The following is an 18,340-nucleotide window of genomic DNA, read 5'->3' on the forward strand; positions in this document are numbered from 1 at the left end:
TTCTGTTAGAAAAGGCTAGCCAAGCAAGAAGGCAGCATAGTACGATAATGATAAAATTCTGATGAGTAAAGAGTGATGACACTTTAAGCTTTTAAAAAAAGGAAATCATTCTCATAACATTTCTACATTCATATCATTCATAACACATCTAGTTAGGAGCATTTGATTCATTTCGATCATAGCATCCTAATTATTTGGCATAAGCATAGATACATGAAACTGAGTCTACAGGATATGTCCCAGAGGACGGTGTAGTAACATTGGTGAAGTCAGATCTTATTCCCCTGATGTTGTAGTGGAATAGATCGAAGATTACAAACCTTATCTCTCTGAAGTTGCAGTGGAGCAGGTTAAAATGATAAGTCTTATCTCCTTGAAGTTGTAGAGGAGCAGACTGAAGATAGCGAATCTTATTTCCCTGAAGTTGCAGTGGAACAGATTGAAGCTAAAAATAAACAGATCTTATCTCTCTGAAGTGGCAGTAGAGCAGATCATAGCAAACCTTATCTCCTTGAAGTTGCTGTGGAGTAGGTTGAAGTGACAAGCCTTATCTTCCTGAAGTTGCAGTGGAGCAGGCTCAATATGCAAGTCTTATCTTCCTGAAGTCGCAGGAAGCAGACTGAAAATTACAGATCTTATCTCCCTAAGCAGTAGTGGAGCAGATCGTAGACGGTGAATTTTATCTCCATGTATCGGCAATGGAGCAGATTTTAACTACCAACCTTATCTCTCTGAGGTAGCAAGAGAGCAGGTTGAAGATACAACTCTTGTCTTCCTGAAGTTGCAGGAAGTAGACTGAAATTTACAGATCTTATCTCACTAAGCAGTAGTGGAGTTGATCGAAAACGGCGAATCTTATCTCTGTGTATCGGCAATGGAACAGATTTAAGCTACCAGCCTTGTCTCCCTGAAGTTGTAGTGGAGCAGGTTCAAAATTACAAATTTTATCTCCCTGAAGTCGCAATGAAGCAGACTGAGGATGTAGAGTGGATTAAAAGTACAATTCTTATACCCCTGAAGATGCAGTGGGTTAAAATGGGGCTACTTCAAGAAGATGAACATAAAGAGGTCAAGATGTGGCAAGACCGGGCAAAATTGGCCTTTTTGTGATCTTTGCTTCATTTTCGTTACACGACAACGACCAAAGAGGGGCAGCTGTGAGACCCAGATTTTACCCGGGCTACCTAATTCCAGCCCAAATACTCAATTACAGCCCATACACATACAAAAGAAAAATAAATAATAAACCCAAAATACAAACCAATTACATTAAACCCAAATAAAACAAAAGCCCAATTTTTTTAAAAAAAAAGCCCTAGCCCACAAAACTTTTCCAGCAAAGAGAGAAACTGCCTCCCTTCAGCCACCATGTGCCCATGTTCTCCACCCACGACCATCAACGCATTCACAAACCATGTTTACCATACCTGCGACGTGAGCAAATAGGGGAAGAAACCGTTGTAAAAATGGCTATAAAAAGCCACGATTATTCATTTGTTTTTTTTTTTTACGATTTTTGGAATACAAAATACAGAAAAAGAAAGTAAAGAGCAGCCAAGAAACACTTCAAAGGTGGTTATTCATCATTTTCTTTTTTTTCTGTTCTTTTTCCTTTTTTCCATTTCCATTCAAATGCGTAAAATACCAAATATAAGGGAAACAGGAAAACTCACCGAAGTTACAACGCGCACGCACCACTGGAAAGCCTAGCTCCGATTGTCACAGTCGGTCTCGGCGGCGGTTGAAGGCTTGGTTATTAGCCTTTCAGTTGGAAACAAGAGGAGAAGGGGAAAGTTTTTAAGTTCTAGGGTTTTTCTTTAAAAAAACAAAGTTAAAATGTCTTTTAAGAAAAAAAAGATTTTAAAATAGGTTTTAAATTTTAGTAATAAAATAAAATAGCATTGGGGGAAGGAACAGAACACGTTTTGACTTGGTTTACGCGCATATTCTCTTTAAATGGCTAATTTGCGCGTTTGGTCCCTCCCCCTTTTGCGCTGACTTGTAATTAAAACCTGTTTATACTTCCTTTGTTTTTTAAATTGTCCCAGGAACTTGCGCGTCTACTCATTTCAGTCCACACTGAAATGAATCGTTTTGGGCATGGTTTATTTGTTTTTTCCGTCCTTGCGAATTTGCGCGCGCTACATTTGGGTCCTGATTTTGGTTTTAACAGTATATTTTATTTATTAATTATCCCTTTTAGTTTGATTTTATTTCAATTGAGCTTTTTTCCATGTATAATTCATTATTTCTTAAATTTATTTGGCACTCAACTTTTAAAAATTTATTTTAATATACTTTTTAGGTTACCTAAATACTTTTCTACTTTTTTTATTTGTTTAAATTATAAAAAATATTATTGTAAAATTCTATTTTATGTAGTGTTGTTTTAAAATTCTTGTATAATATTTAGTTAAAATACCTTTATATATTACTATTATACATATATATAATTTATGATAAAATTAGCTCTATTCTATATACATTATTGTTTTTAAATTATTTTATGTAAATATTTTTTTAAATTTATTGTATATATATTTTCTTTAAAATTTATTTATGTACAATTTGGCATTCTTTTAAGGATCCTATTTTAAATTGTATATTTTATGTATTTTAAATATTGTGGTACCTTTGTATATACATTATCTACATTATTTTTTCATTTTCATATATATATATATCATTAGTTAAATCAATTTGTTTTGTTTGAAATTATGTTATATATTATTTCTTCTTACATATTATATTTTAATAATCATTTATATTATCGGTTTTATATACATATAAGTTATTTCAATTCTAACATGTGTTATTCCTTTGTATATTGTCCATATGGTTTTTAAATTGTTTTGTGCTATATTGATTCCTAGTTTTCATATTGTTTTGTGTATTATGTGTCATTTTTTATTTTCATATTGTATTCACATTTTATTGTTTCATGCATGTAATTATGTTTTTATTTCTTGTTATTACATCATGATTATAATTCCATTGATTTCCTTTTATCTCCAAACAAACGAATATATTTTGAGCCGGTTACATAATTGCATATTTGGAAACTCTTCAAAACAAGGTAATATTTCGTGTTTAGAAATTCGAGAAATCGTGCCCTAACGTGCTGGGTTTCGATTTTTTTTTTGTTTGGCTAAATAACGGAATACCCTTTTACTATTTCGTTACATGTTTTGGAAATCATGAGGTGATCTCAGCTTTTGGAGGTTTAAAATATCGTATCCTAACGTGCTGGATGTGGTATTATATTCCTTTGGAACGAGTGAACCTTAAAATCCAACTCGATTTGTTCACACATTTTTAAAGGGATCGTATTTTAATGTTTTTTTTTTCAAATTTTCAACATTAGGACATTAATTAGTCAATTGGTACCAATTTTGGGCGTTACGAGGGTGCTAACCTTTCCTCATGCGTAACCGACTCCCGAACCCTTTTCATCGATTTTTGTATGCCTAGAATCATTGTTTTAATAAATTAAAATGTTTTATTAAAATGATCAAGGTGATCCGGACACACCTCAAAAAAGACTGGTGGCGACTCAATACCTCGTTCTAAAGTTGATCCCTGTTTTTTCAAACTTAAAAATGGTTTCGACACCCATATTGTAGTAAACATGTAATTATTTTCTATTTATTTGAACGGTGAATAAATAAATAAAGTTAATTTCACATTTCACTATTATGTCTTTTGTATTTATGTTTTTTTTTTATATTTTGCATGCAGAGCAAAATTGTGACAAAAAAATATTAGTTAATTGATTGTCTGAAGTTCAAATTGAAGATAAATGGCATTGTAAATAACATTTACATTGCGAGAAAGACAAATTACTTCAATAGATAATCTCAATGAGTCCGTAATCCCGTAAAAGAATCAAAGTGAGCATTTGATTCAAATATTGAGAAGGATTATTATGTCGTCTACAATTCCAATTGGGGAGATGGCTAGTCTTGGCTATCGGAGCAATTGACTCCATGAATAGAGACATAGATGTATTCATTGGTAGAATGATATATTGGACTAGACTGAAGATGAATTAATTCAAAATTCGTTTGCAAATTAATTCACTTGTGATGTTCATGGTGTGATTCACCTAAATCCTGAGTTAGTCACAGACCATACGTATGCAACTCATGTGCTTTGATATAAGTGGAGGCTTATGCTCTAAAGATTATCAAGCCCATAGCCGGTAGGTACATGACTTGTGTATGACATGACTTTACTAGCAATAGTGGAATTAATAGCACAATTAAAGAGTTAATAATGTCCTCTTATTAACATTGTGTGGATTGATAAATATGGAATTTGGTTACGGGTTGCTTGTTTTCGAACGAGCACTTTATCACAGTCATTTGTTGACAGTGATCATATTAATTATTAAGAAGAGACAATGGTGAAAATGAGATAAAATAAGATTGTATTGAGTGAACGGATTTAACTTAAAGGAATCAATGATATCATATGAGGGTAACACACACATGACGAGGTTATTGGACAAAACAGTTGGATGAATTGTTTTCATAAAGAGTATACAATAAGAAGTTTTCAATCATGGTACTTCTTGTGGACTGGCTCCATGATTAAGTAATTGTGAATTATCGGAATGATGCTTCTGAACATAATTGCAATCATTAGAGCCTAATTGTATATGTCTAATTGGTCCCTCCGCTAGCTCAACAAAAGCTCAATTGGACTGCATTTGAATCAGAAGAAAATTCTACAGCTTTGGGAATAATTTAATTGAGTTGATTTATTCGATGTGGAAATAAATTAGATGGTAATGAGAATTGTTCAACTAGAGAATTTGATTAAAGAATTTTCTTAAAAAATTAATTTAAAAAATCCAAGTGATTTTTGGAAAAATTAATTTTGATCAAGTAAAATTAAATTAATCAAATCAATTAAAATTAATATGATATTTTTGGATTTTTCAGTCAGATCATTGGCTTAATGAGTAATTGAACTTAAAAATTAGACATGAGATCGTAAATTGGGCCCGAGATCCCAAAACCTAGACCATGACCCAATAACTAGTTGAACTGAACCCGATATGTGAAACTGGGCTGACGGTCCAACCGATGGCTAAACCGAACCGATCGGGTCGTCATTGACCCAGACCGAACCAGCTCGGGCTGCCGTAAGGATATTGCACTTGCATTACCGGATACAGCGGTGCTAGTGGCTGCAACGGTGGCATCCTGGTGGCCAATGGCAATTGGTCGTCGGTGGTTGAGCAGTGGAAGAATTGCACTCCTACTGGGACTCTACTAGATAATTTAATTTCAGATTAATTATTCCAAAAATAATAATAGTTTAATAGTTTAATATTAAATTAAATTTAATACTTATTTTAATAGTATTTTATTAATTTAATATTAAAGTGATTATCTTAATATTAAATTAAATTTAATGTTTATCTTATAAATAATTATTTTATTTTTTAATAAGATTTAATATTAAATTTAATCTAATATTATCTTGATAAATATCAAGATAAATATTAATTTAATATTAAGGTGATTAAGTTTAATTATAGTTGAATTCTCCAAACTCTCCTATATAAAGAGAGTTTTGAGTCATTATTTTCACACAGTTGAATTAAAGAGAAAGATGAAGAGAGAAAATTCTCTAAAAAGATTATTTCAGAAAATTTCTAGAGATATTTTTCTAATTTACAATTTGACCCAAAAGTTTAAAGAAATTACAAAACAACCCACTAGTAACTTTCATGAAAAAATTTATAATTCAAAGCGAGGATAGTGGAGAAGACTACTCGGTCGAAGCGCTCATCCTAGACGAATCGAAAAGGTACAATTTTGATTAAGTGTTTATTACTTTAGATATTACAACCAATGTCATGTTTTCGAAAAAAATTAAAACTTTAGTTTTTCCCTAAATTTATTTTATCCCTGCATTTTCTAAACTTGTTTTTCCAACAGGAGCCACATCGGTTCAAACGGAAATGGGCTGGCTTTGAAGCTGATATGCATGGTCAAATGACTACTATATTACAAGAGTGATTTGGGAGTATGGAGCCTTGGCAATAGGCTCAAAGTTTCGATAATAGTGCGAGATATAGTCATATGACCACCAATTTGGCAGAGGCCGTTAACGTGACATTGAGGCATACACGACATCTCCCAATTCTATCTGTATTCTCAGCTACTTTCTACCGAATGGCTACACTGATGTCGAGAATGGGGTTCAAACAAGTAAATAAAATGAATGTGGGGTTCGTGCACATCAAGGCGGTTAGGAAGGTAATGGCAATCAACAGCCAAAAAGCAAGGGCCATGAACATTCAATTATATTTTTGACATTATGAAACACTTCATTACCTGTGTGTGCACATTGTTGTAGCATACACTGATGCCTCTATTAATGTCGAACAATATATTGATAAAGTATGCACACTAGAATGCACATTACGTATTTAGCGAAACAAGTTTCCAATAATTGGGATGTGTCAACGTGGGAAGTTCTCCGTCGACTTTCGAGTTGGTTCCAGGTCACTCGCATGTCACTTGGATAAGAAATGGCATGAACATAAGGGAAATGGTTGACACTAGACATTGTGGCGTGTGCAGATCAGCGAGTCCTAATCGAAGCAAATGCCCACATCGAAACTACCACCCGAGAGAGTCATCTCCATCGGATAGAATGTAAATTATGTTTTGATTTTTCATTCTTGTATCAACTTCAACTATTTACATATATTTGTATTACGTATCTATTTTTTATTGAATTTTCATTCTTATATCAACTTCAATTATTTTCATGAACTTGTAAAATATTTAAAAGAACTTGATGGGCACATATATTTGCATGAAGTTGTTTCAAACATTTCATTAACATGAGACAAACTTTAGCTTGGAATAAAATATGTCAAAATTTAAATAAACAAAACATTACAATAAACGAAATTATTTGAATTAAAACCATCAAAATCTATGCTTTGATAGGGTTGTCCGTAGGGTGTATTGTTGTGGTGGTCTTCTTTCACATTGCGGGTGCTCTCGACGGTCAATATCAATCTCACTCGAAACTATAGTGTCATTACCCATAGGCGATCCCTAGAGTATACTGAGTAAACTCGCAAAATTGTTGGTCACATACAATTGCTCAGGAGGGGTGTAATAATGAGGTGGGGATGGGTTAAACATGTCAAACATCTTTGGTAAGCTCGTCTGCTGATAAGAACTGCAATTGCCCCTCCTCCGTGTCTATTGCGTAACCTGAGTACTCTGAGGAAAAATTGTAACCCCCCATCTCTTGGTGATAGGAACTATCGATTGAGTGTGTGTATGACAATGAAGGTGTCAGCTTGGACTGAGGCCAACCGTCCATCTCTGGGTGATAGGAATTGTCGGTCGGGAGTGTGTATGAAAATGAAAGTGTCAGATTGAGTTAGGGCTCGGGTGGTGGAGGAGATTGCTAACAAGGATGGCTTTGTAGGGGATCTCATCATTCTATATGTAGAGGGACTAATATCAATCGACCATCAGATAAGTAGGGTAACCCATTCCGCATGTACCACTACTGGTAGTCCCTTGAAGGAGTGAAATCAAGAAATCATGATTCCAAATAAGGTTTTCTCTCCAACTGGGTGTTCCATAACACAATATATTGTTGATGCTCTAATGCCCAATTCTTTGCATGTTTCCCTTTTTTTGTAAATTCTATGGACATCTTTTCTCAATTGTATAGGAATGTTCGGAATATGTTGGTGACACCCAAATTGACGAAACATCCGATCCCCAGCATACCACTCCACCATTTGAAATTTTATAATGGGTGTGTTAACACAACACACAGTTGCATGTCCTTAAGCCAACGGAGGAACGATGAAAATAACATCTGGCGCGATATACGACATTCACACGAACTACACAATTAAACACATGATTACAATAATAATTACATCATAATTTAATAAATAAACTAATTACATAACATTAATATAATTTAAGGATTTGGAATTAAATTACCCCATCCCCGGCGTATGCCTAGATCATCTATCGGTATACAATGGGGGTTTTCGACTTCCCAATGTTCGAACAAGTATACAGTCGAAAAATATAAACCAAACTCGTTAGAAAATATTTTCATGAAAAAGAAATATTAATCCAAGTTTAAATTTTTTTACCTATTCACAAGTGGGAACACATGTACTTGGTGACTTACTGATGCTAGAAATGACATCCTGTATATAGCGTCCAAGATTGTAGCAGTATTATGCAACCACATACATCGACAGTTTTGTGCTTTTTCGTCCAACAAAGCTCATGATATAGCATAACTAGTACTGCCAAACCCTAACTATATGAATGGGCACCTTACAAGTTACTAAGTAAGGCCAGGTATATCAAGTGGACTCTATTATTATTGGAATCTGGCATAAGTAACCCCGTATAAGCTGTAGTATATAGGCCCGAGCAACCTGTATCTTCTCTATCTCGATCGTATAATCCAATAATGTTTCAAAATTTTCCTTTAGCCACGAAAATTTTAAACCAATAAATTTATTAGTACCATCACTGGGAGAGTGTCCAAGCAAGTCATAGCAAAGAGCCGCATGATTTGTTATGCCACTTGAATCAGTTACCGTATCACCCTCCACGAAGAGCTCTAATTGCATTGCGACATCCTCCACTGTGATGGTGTATTCTCCACACGGTAAATGAAAGGTGTACGTCTCTAGGCACCACTACTCAACTAGCGTCGATATTAAGTCGCCCCTTAGCTCAAACACATGAATTAATACCACTGATCCAAATCTCGCGGCATCTAAGTAGGCATAATTCATGCGTCAACCGGTAGCTCGGACCATGGCTACAAGACTTCAACACGCTGTACGGGCGCTAGTCGTATTAAAAAATTGGTTAATATCTCACAATTAAATAAAAAATTATGTGCAACTATGCCAAAAAATATGTACAACATTAGAACATTCTCTTATCGCTAAATGGATCATCCTAACTGTGTGATCTTCTGCAATAATTAAAGATTTCAATTTCATATCGTTATCTCGCAAAAGTAAATAAAATTTTCTTTAATATTTGACTTAACACAATATATAATACTATTACAAATATATAAACTAACACAATTACTTTTATCTTAAAAATGATATCAACGAATAAAAATGTGAAATATAGTACACTTTTACAACCAATACAAAACTAATAGTACTAACAAAAAAAAACATATAGTATTATTACAAATATCTAAACTAACACAATTCTATTTTTTTTCAAATTTAACATATTATTATAGAAAAATTAAAACTTTAAACACAATTCTAAACTATTAATAATAATTATACTATTAGAAAAAATACATACTTGTTTTTGAGACACCTTAATCTGTGGGGAGGAGGTAGGAACCATCCAAGTGTTTGTAGTATAAAAATCAAAGATACTAAATAATTAGTACTAACCTTTTAACACAAATATAATACCTTAATACTAAACATCTACTAATATAACTAATTATACTAAAAAAATTATAACATATTTTTGTTTTAATTTCGAAGAATAATAAGTAAGTATTAACTTTTTAACAAAATCACATGCTTTAATAATACTAAACTATTATTAAAATAACTAATTATACTTAAAAAAAAATTAAAACAAACCTTACCTTTGGTGGAGAGAGGGGGGACCTTAGCAACAGCTTCAAACTCTTTTTTTCTTTTACCTTAGATGTGTGGGAGTTGGGGGACAAACTAACCCCTTTTATAATATTTACCTAATATATTTTTTAAACTTAAAGCTGAAAAAATTTGATGTAATAAATTTATCGGGTATTGGAACCCGGGTTCATGATCGACGGGTGTAGCCTAACGGCTTGTCACGGATGTGACTTGTCAATTATGGGCCCGAGTTCCGATACCCGATAAATTTTATTATATCGGTGTTATTTTTTCAACTTAAAAAATATTTTATTAAAAATAATAGAATGTTGCCTGACATATCGGCGGCATCATGAAAATATAATTTTTTTTTCATTTTTATGCATATACTGTTAAAAAAAATCGTATTTTGGATTTTAAATATGAGTGTCGCCGATTGGTAAGGTTGCACCCAAAAAAATTAATTTTTTTAAAGAGAAAAGCGGTGTCGCCGATTGGTCAGTTGGCACCAGTTATTTACTGTTGTCTTTGCCTAGTTTCGTGAATATTAATCTCCTTATCCTATTTTAGTATTTATTTATTTATTTATTTATTTATTTTATATTATTGATGTAAAAATCCTAGAATTTTATGTGTATATTAAAAATAAGATATAATGCATTATTTAAAGTATTATTCAAAAATATTTTTAAAACATTTTAAAATTACAATTTAAAAACATTTTAAATAATTTTGTATCAAGTTGGTAGCCATTTATTTGGAATTTTAATTGGTATACTTAAATATAATTATAAAAATATATTAAAAATATGAAAATTTATATATAATTCTAAAATTGAAAAATAAATAGAAAAATAAAGTTATTTTAAAAATATTTTAAAGATTAGGATTTAAATATTTTATGTAGGTTTTAAATAAATTAAATAGAAATTAATATGTTTTAAATCCATAACAAAATTTGTATTGTTATATGGAAATGTCTAACTAAAATCACAATTAATAATCGATTAGAATGTTAAAATTTTGAAAAATTTAAGGGATACAAAATTTTGTAACAAATACTAAAATATGTATCGGTTAGAAATTTTGAAATTATATTGGAGATTTTGGTATGCGTTAAAATAATTCTGTAAATAAAAGGAAATTTGGCATTTGGTTAGTAGTTTGATATCTCATGAAATTATTTTGGTATTCGGTCCGAGTTTTGGTTATACATGAGAAATTTTGTTATTTTGTATAGGGTATTTGGTACCCGTTAGAGATGATAATATTATGTTATATCTTTCACAAATTTATATGGAATAATAAAATTTGTAACAGATTCAAGAATCCCTAACACAATACCTAAACATCTAAGGGATACACAATATTGTAACGAATACCAAAATATGCATGAGATGCGAGCAATTCCCTTACTGAAAATAGTTTTTGACTTTTGAGGCAGATTACTCATCTTCATTTCTATGACTGGATTCTCATTATTAGGGTTGCATGGTAAGATATTGGTGTTAGTAAAATTTTGATCGATATTGCAAAGAATTCTTATAGGTGTTGGGGTAGAATCGAAAAAAAAAACAAAAGAGAAGAGAGTAGTATTGAAACTTTTCGAGTGTAGTACACATTATATGATCATAAGTATTTGCTCCTAAAGAAAAGGGTTGAGATTAATTTTTTTGGTAGATTAAGGTGAGGGAAGAAGAAGAAGAAGACTTTATCAATTAGAAAGTCAAGTTTTAGTTAGAAATTTTAGTATCTGGTTTGAGACATTGGTAACCAGTATAGATAATGGTATATGTTGGTATGCATTAGAACAATTGTGTAAACGAAAGGAAATTTGGCATTTGGTTAGTATTTTGGTATCCGTTAGAAATCATTTTGTATTTTGTCAGAGATTTTGTTATCCGTGTGTAGCTTTGCTCTTTGGTTTAGGGTATTTGGTACCCGTTTGAGATTATGATATTTTGTTAGAGCTTTCACAAATTTATATGGAATGACAAAATCAGTAACGAATTCAAAAACCCCTAATGCAATACACAAAAATTTAAGTGATACAAAATTTTGTAATAAATACCAAAATATGTATGAGATGTCAGCAACTCCCCTCTTGAAAATGGTTTTTTACTTCTGAGGCAGATTTATTCGTACTCATCTCCATTACTATGCATGGATTTCCCTCGTTTAGGGTTGCATGATGAGATGCTGGTGTTAGCAAAATTTTGATAGATATTACAAGGAAATTCTTGTGGGTAGAGGTGTAGATGAACAGAATGTTCGATGAACTGTTCGTGAACCTTTAGTATAACGTTCATATATGTTCGTTTATTAACCTAAATAAACGAGCATGAACAAAAATTTTATGTTCGTTTAAAAAACGAACGAACACGAATAAAGGTGTGTTCGGTTCATTTATATTCACGAACAAGCTCATTTAAAAGCTCGTTTATAGGTTTGTTTATTGACTCGTTTAGTTATTAATGATATTTTCTTATAAAAATTCCATTAGTATATATTAATAAAATTATCTTGGTTTATATTTTTTTTCATTTATAATATAATTATTAATATTTATATTTGATTATTTTATATCTAAACAATATGTGTGTGTTTGTTTGTTTGTTTATTATTTTTTAACATTGTTGGTGAACATGTTCAATTATATGTTCGTGAACATATTTGATTACGCTAAATGAACATGTTCGTGAACATTAAACAAATGAACATGAACAAAAAATTTGAAGTTCTTAACGAACATAAACTAAACACGAACAAGTTTAAAAATAAACAAACGAACTTGAACAGAAGTTTATTTATTCAAGCTTAGTTCATTTATAGCCCTACATTCAAGCTTAGTTTATTTACAACCCTACTTGTGGGTGTGGTTTAGAATTGAAAACAAGAAGAAGAGAGTAGTATTTCCACTTTATGAGTTTAGTACACGCTATGTTCTCAGAAGCATTTGTCCCAAAAAAGTGTTGGGATTAATTTTTTTAATAAATTCAGATTAGGAAAGAAGTGGAAAATGACTTTAACAGCTAGAAAATCAGGCATGGAAAAAACTATTACATTATATTGCAATAAAAGTGCGACTATAGCTAATACCAAGGAAGCAAGAAATCATAAACAGAAAAAACACATTGATAAAAAAATATCACATTATTCGAAAGGCGGTGGCTAACGAAATAAAAGATGTAATAAAATCGCATTTGAGAACAACTGATCTGCCACGAGATATCATGTTATTTGCTATCCATTTTCACATAATTTTAGCTTGTTTAATAGTAAAATCAAGTAATCTAGTGATAATTTGTAACACCCTATACTCGACCCAATCGATAGGTCTGGATATAAAATGTCACATCAACACCGAGACAAACTGAACAATTTACAACTAAGTTGTAAAACTAACGTGACTAAAACTACCAAATATGCCTTTGTTAACCATACTTAACTTAGTTCGCATATTGTCATGCTTAGTTAGCTGAACTGCTAATAAAAAAGACAATTATAAACTTCTAGATCAAAAATCTTAATAGGTGGACTTATGGAAAATTAGCAATAACAGTTTTAATATTTTGAATCGATTTCTCTTCATTGTAAATAAAATACTATGATTCATACTTAGTTACAAAAAGAAAATTCTGACCTTGAGGCTCAACCTCTAGGTCATCCCACTATATACATTGTACAGCCCAAATTTTGCCCAGGCTAAAAAGCCCAACATCTAAAAACCCAACAGCCCAAAACCCAACAACCTCCAAAGCCCAACACCTAAACCCTAATGGCCCATTTATAAAATAAAAAAAATAAAAAAAAATCTAAATATCTTCACTCCAATCACCCCACTAAACTACTCCACTAAACCACTCCAACCACCCCACTAAACCACCCCACTAAACCACCCCAACCACCCCACTAAACCATCCCAACCACTCCACTTGCCTACAAAAAAATTAGTTGTAAAATTTGGCTATAAAAGCCATTCAAGACTATGTTAGAATGGGTTTTTTTTTTTGAAAAGGCTAGTTTTTGGAGATTAATCAAAAGATCAAAGCAAAAGAGGTTTCTTTTGTCTATTCTCATCTTAAGTTCTTTGTTTGTTTATTGTTTTCCTTTTAATTTTATTTTGTTTTTTATCGAAAGTAAAAATAAAAGTAAGAAGATTACCCATATTTTCATTACGAAAAAGTTTTTTGAGGTCCGGCATTCGTGTCTGGTGGCGTAAGCCGACGACTTGAAGTGGGGTCCGTGACGAGAGCAAAGCGGACCAATAGCCGGATTTAGAAGGGAGGAGAGAGTGTTATTTTAATATTGTTATTATTTTCTATTATTATTATTACTAATACCACTATTATCATCATTGTTACTATTATATTATAATACCTTTTCATTATTATTACTATTGTATTTTTACTATTATTATTATTATATTTTCTTTTTTGTATTTACTTATACATTATTATTTTTTATATTAACTAATTTAATAAATATATATTTTTAGCATATTTATTTTATTTACATATCATTACTTTTTTATTATTATTTTATCATCTATTCTACTTATAGTTTTTAAATAATTTCAAACATTTAGCTTATTCATTATTTCCTTTCTTATTATTTATTCGACTTATTTATCTTACCTTCAGATTTAGCGTTACTATTCATATTTGTGTTTATGTTTATCTTGTTATAGTTATTGATTTTTATTTGTTATGCGTTCTTTATTATCTCGTTCCATCACGAATTTAGGTTTTATCTAACCCAATAATAATTCTTTCATAAAAATAAATATTCCGTATTTGATAATTCAAGACAATCATGCCTTAACTTACTGGGTCTCAACTTTTCTCATTTAATCTAAATACGGAATACTCTTTTAAATCGCAATACGAGTTTTGAATAATACTTATTATGAAGTACGAGGTGTTGTGCCCTAACTTACTAGGTATAACACTTCGTTACCTCGAAGTAAGAATTTGTTTTAAAATAAAGGCAGTATTCGGTATTAGGAAATTCGAGAAAACGTGCCCTAACTTACTGGGTTTTGACTTTTCTTGTTTATCCTAAATAACCGAACAACCTTTTAAAAAAAATTAGAATATATGAATTTTAAATAAAGGCAAGCTCATTCTCAAAGTTTGAGATGTCGTGTCTTAACTTACTGGGCGTGACATTTTATTACTTTGAGATGAGAGAGTCTTTAACGTTTGTTTTAACCTATTCGGTCATTTTTAAATTAGCGTTTTTACGAAGAGGGATCGTATTTCAATGTCTTTCAAGCTTTCAATTTTCGACACTAAGATATTAATTAATCAACTAGGTACCAATTTTTGGGCGCTACGAGGGTGCTAATCCTTCCTCGTGCGTAACCGACTCCCGAACCTGTTTTCTTGATTTACGTGGACCAAAATCGTTGTTTAAATAAATCAAACCATTTATTAAAAACAACCACTTTTACAAGGTCATCCAATCACACCTAAAAAGATTGGTTGCGACTCCTATTTTTGTTTTTCTCCAAGTCGATACCCGTTTTTTTTAAAAAATGGTTACGACAGCTTGGCGACTCCACTGGGGACTTTTATAAAAGAGTCAAGCCACAAGTTGATTAACTTTTGTCTTTTTTCGAAAATTGAGAGTTTGGTTTTGATATACGATCTCTTCATTGCGTTTCACCCGTTTTTCATACTGTTTTCATCATTTTATTCCTATTTTCTTTAATCGTTTCATGTTTTTATGCATATATCTTCTCGCATTGCATTGCATGGCCGTTGTGGTCACACCCTTAAGTGGGAGTGAGAAACTACGCCTTCGTGAGGTTTTCGCCTCCGTGCAGGATAGTGGATCACTTTCGGAATACATCCGTACCTATGGTTTCGTGAGATTTTCATCTCCGTGTAGCCATAGGGAAATGTATTCCCCTGAATTGAACTCGATTCCAAAGAGCCTATAAAGGGTGAGGATCGAGGAATCTGCTGATTCAGGTACCTCAAACTTTAGAACCAATCTCATATAGAAAAACCGTAAGAACCCAACTTAGTTAGGATTAAACCTTAGATATTACCCCTATAAACTATCGTTGAGATTTATTGATATCATGCAATACTGACTACTTCTTTTCTTTTGTTTGCATGTCATTTTGCATTTATAAAGGTATCGATTCACGGTCAATTTCTAAGTTAGGAAGTTTTATTATGGAAAACGGACTTCTTGATAGAGTGGAGGACAACGCCGATGTTCATAAATGGTCAGAGCAAACTCAATTAGAAAAAGGAGACAGTATAGTTATAGGATATGTGTCAGAGCTGCCAGATTATACTCGTATAAGTGTCACACAGAATAATCTCCAAGAGCTTAAGGAAATTTGGGATCAGTGGGGCAATGGGACCAAGCAGTTATTCTACGATAATTACAGAGATTTACCTTGCTTACTCGATATTCAGGTAAATGAGCACTTATTCCGAGCCCTTGCTCGGTTTTGGAACCCGTGACAATTTGTTTCACCTTTGGAGCAGTAAACTTGGTACCTACCGTAGAGGAGTACACCGCCTTACTTCGTTGTCTCAGGTTTCAGAGTGATAGGATTTATTCTCGAGCTACTTGTGTCCCTATTTTTTGGAAGAAATTAATGGCCATTACGGGGATGAGCGAGCAGTGGGTCACGGCCAGAATTAAAGAGAAAGGTGAGTGCAAGTGCATCTCGTGGGGCGCTTTGAAAAATTTGATTTTAACACACCCTGATGAGACGAAGAAGGTAGACATTTTTGCCTTAAGTTTGTATGGACTGATGGTTTTCCCTAGGGCTTTGGGATATGTGGACGAGGCAACCACAGATCTTCTTCATCGACTCAGCAAAAGGGTTACTTCTGTCCCTGCGATTTTGGCGAAAACATTCAGGTCCTTAGGTGCATGTAGAAGGGCTAGCGCAGGCAGGTTTATAGGATGTGCTCAGTTACTTTTGGCTTGGTTCTACAGTCACTTTCGGTTGATTGATAGCACTGTTTGTCGAGTTTTCTTTGAGAACTACTCCCCAGTGAAAGATATAGTAGCCTCGTCTAGAAAAGTGGATGTGCCGAAGGAGAATTAGAGAGCATTACTTCGGAATCTTCAGTCGAAGGATGTGAAATGGAGAGCTCCATGGATAGTTCCTGGTGATATACTTTATCAATGTGGCAGCTTTAATTGGGTTCCCCTGTTGGGAATTTGGGGTGCCATTGGTTATGCCCCTTTGCTCGTGCTGAGGCAGCATGGATTGAGACAGTTCATACCAGTGACTCAGGGGTTAGCTCAAAGTGAGTTTGTATACAGAGGAGCTGATTACAAGAGGAAGGTTAGCCAAGTTTCTAGTGCTTGGAACAAGACTTATCGATTGAAGGGAGTGGCCATTAATCCTGCTACGACACCGGAATATGTCGAGTGGAGGAGTAGAAGGATTAACGATAATGTCCCTATGACAAAAATGGAGGAGGTTCGACCAATGGAGGAATATCTACAAGTGATACCCTCGGAGTTTGATTTCATGAAGCAAGGATTTAAGAGAAAGAATTTGGAACTCGAAAAGAAGATAAAAAAAATTGAGGAGGAGAAGATGTACCTAAGTCTAGATGTCGACCTGCAAAAGAAGGAGGTTGAAAAGGTTAGGAAAGAAAAGAGAAAGGTTGAGAAAGACTGAGATGATTTAAAAGAAAAGTATAAGAAGGCACAAGTATCTTTGAAGCGAGTGGGATTAGGAAGGTCTTTAGAACAGTGGCAAAAAGAAGTTCAAGAGGAAAAAGTTAGAGCCGAATACTGGGAGAAAAAGTGCCAAGAAATGCGGTCGCAGAATTTGACATTAGAGAGAGAGAATAAAGGGTTGAAGACTAAAGTAACTGAGCTTGGAAGATCTCTTCGTTGGCATAGAAACCATGATCCTACGGTCGAGTTAGAAGAGCTAAAAAGTAAGGTTGAAGATTTGGAAGCGGCATTGCATGGTAGTGAACTTCGGATTGAGCAATTCGAGGTGCAAGAAGATTGTCTCAAAGAAGAGATCCATCAAGTTAAAGGTCAAGTCAGAGATAGGGATTATATTATTGGAGAGGCAATAGCCTAGATCCGAGAGGTTGCTGAATCTGTTCAAGACTTAGCAGTACGAGCGGATGCTTTGAGCATGATGTATGAGTCACGTCTGATAAAGGTCAAGAGTTAGCCCTTTTATTAGATAAAGTTAGAACTTTGGGCATTAGGGCAAAGGCGTATATGTAATCCATTTATATGTAAAGATATTCTTTTTCTAAATAAAGTTTTCTAAATGAGATTGAATCGAGATCGATACCTTTTTACATTCATGCATTTGCATTACATTACATCAAAGAAAAGAAGATGTTGATTCGAAATTTAATTCCTAAATAGAATAGTTTCTCATAAGGAAACAAATTTCTTGATAAAGTGGATTATAGTGCCGTCGTCTGAATATAGTTCAAGTAAACACGACGAAATAAAGTTGATAATCTACGGAGGAATACATGATGTAATTGCCAGAGATTCAAGCCAACAAAGGTTATCCAAGAGCATGACGAGAGAAAGCCGGAAGTCCACAAAGGAATACATGACTTGATTTAATTGCCAATGAAGATTATCCAAGAGTCGGCACTTTTTGATGAGTATCATGGAGATAAGTGAGCAAGAGATCGAGGCTTAGATTAAGCAGCAAGGAGCTAGCAA

This window comes from Gossypium arboreum, chromosome 3 (genome assembly GCF_025698485.1).
Source record: "Gossypium arboreum isolate Shixiya-1 chromosome 3, ASM2569848v2, whole genome shotgun sequence".
Lineage (NCBI taxonomy): Eukaryota > Viridiplantae > Streptophyta > Magnoliopsida > Malvales > Malvaceae > Gossypium > Gossypium arboreum.